Below are 5,745 nucleotides of genomic sequence, written 5' to 3' on the forward strand. Positions count from 1 at the left end.
TCTCACACTTGCATGAACCAGAAACGCCTATTGTCTGTGTTTGCCACCCTCAACTCCGTCTCAGCTTGCCGTCTCGTCCCTTGAAGCTCTCTGTACAGTACAACATCGTTCACATACTTTAGGTGTGTCCTGGAAAAACACTTCTGAACTCCCCGGGGTAGGAAGCCTACTATGAATGGAATCACTGAAGGACGGGAACTGTTCTGTAGCTGCCTGAGCTATTTTAATAATGTCAGTGTCAGTGACGGAATGGAAGAATATTCAAAAAACGTTGTTTATATTGAATAAAATGTTCACATTAACTTAAATCATTTTCCATGATCTTATTTTGTTATTTGAACGCTATTTTTTTATTAACCACATCTTTGGATTAAACAATGAAAGGCCAACAAAGGACTGTGAACACGGTGTCAAACGATCTCTGAACTCTACTCTAAATAACTGCACTATACTGCATTACACTGTTCATCGCTCTGCATTTAGATATAGTCATACTGATACTGTAAATACACGGGATATCAACCATATACCCACTGTATATTATCCATATACCCACTGTATATTGTCCATATACCCACTGTATATTATCCATATACCCACTGTTTATTATCCATATACCCACTGTATATTAACCATATACCCACTGTATATTATCCATATACCCACTGTATATTAACCATATACCCACTGTTTATTATCCATATACCCACTGTATATTATCCATATACCCACTGTATATTACCCATATACCCACTGTTTATTATCCATATACCCACTGTATATTATCCATATACCCACTGTATATTATCCATATACCCACTTTTTATTATCCATATACCCACTGTATATTATCCATATACCCACTGTTTATTATCCATATACCCACTGTATATTATCCATATACCCACTGTATATTATCCATATACCCACTTTTTATTATCCATATACCCACTGTATATTATCCATATACCCACTGTATATTATCCATATACCCACTGTTTATTATCCATATACCCACTGTTTATCAACCATATACCCACTGTATATTATCCATATACCCACTGTTTATTATCCATATACCCACTGTATATTATCCATATACCCACTGTTTATCAACAATATACCCACTGTATATTATCCATATACCCACTGTATATTATCCATATACCCACTGTTTATCAACAATATACCCACTGTATATTATCCATATACCCACTGTTTATCAACAATATACCCACTGTATATTATCCATATACCCACTGTATATTATCCATATACCCACTGTATATTATCCATATACCCACTGTTTATTATCCATATACCCACTGTTTATTATCCATATACCCACTGTATATTATCCATATACCCACTGTATATTATCCATATACCCACTGTTTATTATCCATATACCCACTGTTTATTATCCATATACCCACTGTATATCAACCATATACCCACTGTATATTATCCATATACCCACTGTTTATTATCCATATACCCACTGTTTATTATCCATATACCCACTGTATATTATCCATATACCCACTGTTTATTATCCATATACCCACTGTTTATTATCCATATACCCACTGTATATTATCCATATACCCACTGTTTATTATCCATATACCCACTGTTTATTATCCATATACCCACTGTACTTTATCCATATACCCACTGTTTATTATCCATATACCCACTGTATATTATCCATATACCCACTGTTTATCATCCATATACCCACTGTTTATTATCCATATACCCACTTTTTATTATCCATATACCCACTGTATATTATCCATATACCCACTGGATATTATCCATATACCCACTGTATATTATCCATATACCCACTGTTTATTATCCATATACCCACTGTTTATTATCCATATACCCACTGTTTATTATCCATATACCCACTGTTTATTATCCATATACCCACTGTTTATTATCCATATACCCACTGTTTATTATCCATATACCCACTGTTTATTATCCATATACCCACTGTTTATTATCCATATACCCACTGTATATTATCCATATACCCACTGGATATTATCAATATACCCACTGTATATTATCCATATACCCAATGTTTACTATCCATATACCCACTGTATATTATCCATATACCCACTGTTTATTATCCATATACCCACTGTACTTTATCCATATACCCACTGTTTACTATCCATATACCCACTGTATATTATCCATATACCCACTGTTTATTATCCATATACCCACTGTTTATTATCCATATACCCACTGTTTATCAACCATATACCCACTGTATATTATCCATATACCCACTGTATATTATCCATATACCCACTGTTTATCAACAATATACCCACTGTATATTATCCATATACCCACTGTATATTATCCATATACCCACTGTATATCAACCATATACCCACTGTATATTATCCATATACCCACTGTATATTATCCATATACCCACTGTATATTATCCATATACCCACTGTTTATTATCCATATACCCACTGTTTATTATCCATATACCCACTGTATATTATCCATATACCCACTGTTTATTATCCATATACCCACTGTATATCAACCATATACCCACTGTATATTATCCATATACCCACAGTTTATCAACAATATACCCACTGTATATTATCCATATACCCACTGTATATTATCCATATACCCACTGTATATCAACCATATACCCACTGTTTATTATCCATATACCCACTGTATATTATCCATATACCCACTGTTTATTATCCATATACCCACTGTTTATTATCCATATACCCACTGTATATTATCCATATACCCACTGTTTATTATCCATATACCCACTGTTTATTATCCATATACCCACTATATATCAACCATATACCCACTGTATATTATCCATATACCCACTGTTTATTATCCATATACCCACTGTTTATTATCCATATACCCACTGTATATTATCCATATACCCACTGTTTATTATCCATATACCCACTGTTTATTATCCATATACCCACTATATATTATCCATATACCCACTGTATATTATCCATATACCCACTGTTTATTATCCATATACCCACTGTTTATTATCCATATACCCACTGTATATTATCCATATACCCACTGTTTATTATCCATATACCCACTGTTTATTATCCATATACCCACTGTTTATTATCCATATACCCACTATATATCAACCATATACCCACTGTATATTATCCATATACCCACTGTTTATTATCCATATACCCACTGTTTATTATCCATATACCCACTGTATATTATCCATATACCCACTGTTTATTATCCATATACCCACTGTACTTTATCCATATACCCACTGTTTATTATCCATATACCCACTGTATATTATCCATATACCCACTGTTTATCATCCATATACCCACTGTTTATTATCCATATACCCACTTTTTATTATCCATATACCCACTGTATATTATCCATATACCCACTGGATATTATCCATATACCCACTGGATATTATCCATATACCCACTGTATATTATCCATTTACCCACTGTTTATTATCCATATACCCAATGTTTATTATCCATATACCCAATGTTTATTATCCATATACCCACTGTATATTATCCATATACCCACTGTTTATTATCCATATACCCACTGTACTTTATCCATATACCCACTGTTTACTATCCATATACCCACTGTATATTATCCATATACCCACTGTTTATTATCCATATACCCACTGTTTATTATCCATATACCCACTGTTTATCAACCATATACCCACTGTATATTATCCATATACCCACTGTATATTATCCATATACCCACTGTATATCAACCATATACCCACTGTATATTATCCATATACCCACTGTATATTATCCATATACCCACTGTATATTATCCATATACCCACTGTTTATTATCCATATACCCACTGTATATTATCCATATACCCACTGTATATTATCCATATACCCACTGTTTATTATCCATATACCCACTGTTTATCAACCATATACCCACTGTATATTATCCATATACCCACTGTTTATTATCCATATACCCAATGTTTATTATCCATATACCCACTGTTTATTATCCATATACCCACTGTATATTATCCATATACCCACTGTTTATTATCCATATACCCACTGTACTTTATCCATATACCCACTGTTTACTATCCATATACCCACTGTATATTATCCATATACCCACTGTTTATTATCCATATACCCACTGTTTACTATCCATATACCCACTGTATATTATCCATATACCCACTGTTTATTATCCATATACCCACTGTTTATTATCCATATACCCACTGTATATTATCCATATACCCACTGTACATTATCCATATACCCACTGTATATCAACCATATACCCACTGTATATTATCCATATACCCACTGTTTATTATCCATATACCCACTGTACATTATCCATATACCCACTGTATATTATCCATATACCCACTGTTTATTATCCATATACCCACTGTTTATTATCCATATACCCACTGTTTATTATCCATATACCCACTGTTTACTATCCATATACCCACTGTATATTATCCATATACCCACTGTTTATTATCCATATACCCACTGTTTATTATCCATATACCCACTGTATATTATCCATATACCCACTGTTTATTATCCATATACCCACTGTATATTATCCATATACCCACTGTTTATTATCCATATACCCACTGTTTATTAACCATATACCCACTGTATATTATCCATATACCCACTGTTTATTATCCATATACCCACTGTATATTATCCATATACCCACTGTACATTATCCATATACCCACTGTACATTATCAATATACCCACTGTATATTATCCATATACCCACTGTTTATTATCCATATACCCACTGTATATTATCCATATACCCACTGTTTATTATTCATATACCCACTGTTTATTATCCATATACCCACTGTACTTTATCCATATACCCACTGTTTATTATCCATATACCCACTGTACTTTATCCATATACCCACTGTTTATTATCCATATACCCACTGTATATTATCCATATACCCACTGTTTATCATCCATATAACCACTGTTTATTATCCATATACCCACTGTTTATTATCCATATACCCACTGTTTATTATCCATATACCCAATGTTTATTATCCATATACCCACTGTTTATTATCCATATACCCACTGTATATTATCCATATACCCACTGTTTATTATCCATATACCCACTGTACTTTATCCATATACCCACTGTTTACTATCCATATACCCACTGTATATTATCCATATACCCACTGTTTATTATCCATATACCCACTGTTTATTATCCATATACCCACTGTTTATCAACCATATACCCACTGTATATTATCCATATACCCACTGTATATTATCCATATACCCACTGTTTAACAACAATATACCCACTGTATATTATCCATATACCCACTGTATATTATCCATATACCCACTGTATATCAACCATATACCCACTGTATATTATCCATATACCCACTGTATATTATCCATATACCCACTGTATATTATCCATATACCCACTGTTTATTATCCATATACCCACTGTTTATTATCCATATACCCACTGTATATTATCCATATACCCACTGTTTATTATCCATATACCCACTGTTTATTATCCATATACCCACTGTATATCAACCATATACCCACTGTATATTATCCATATACC

The sequence above is a fragment of the Salmo salar genome, chromosome ssa27 (assembly GCF_905237065.1).
Source record: "Salmo salar chromosome ssa27, Ssal_v3.1, whole genome shotgun sequence".
In the NCBI taxonomy this organism is placed as follows: Eukaryota; Metazoa; Chordata; class Actinopteri; order Salmoniformes; family Salmonidae; genus Salmo; species Salmo salar.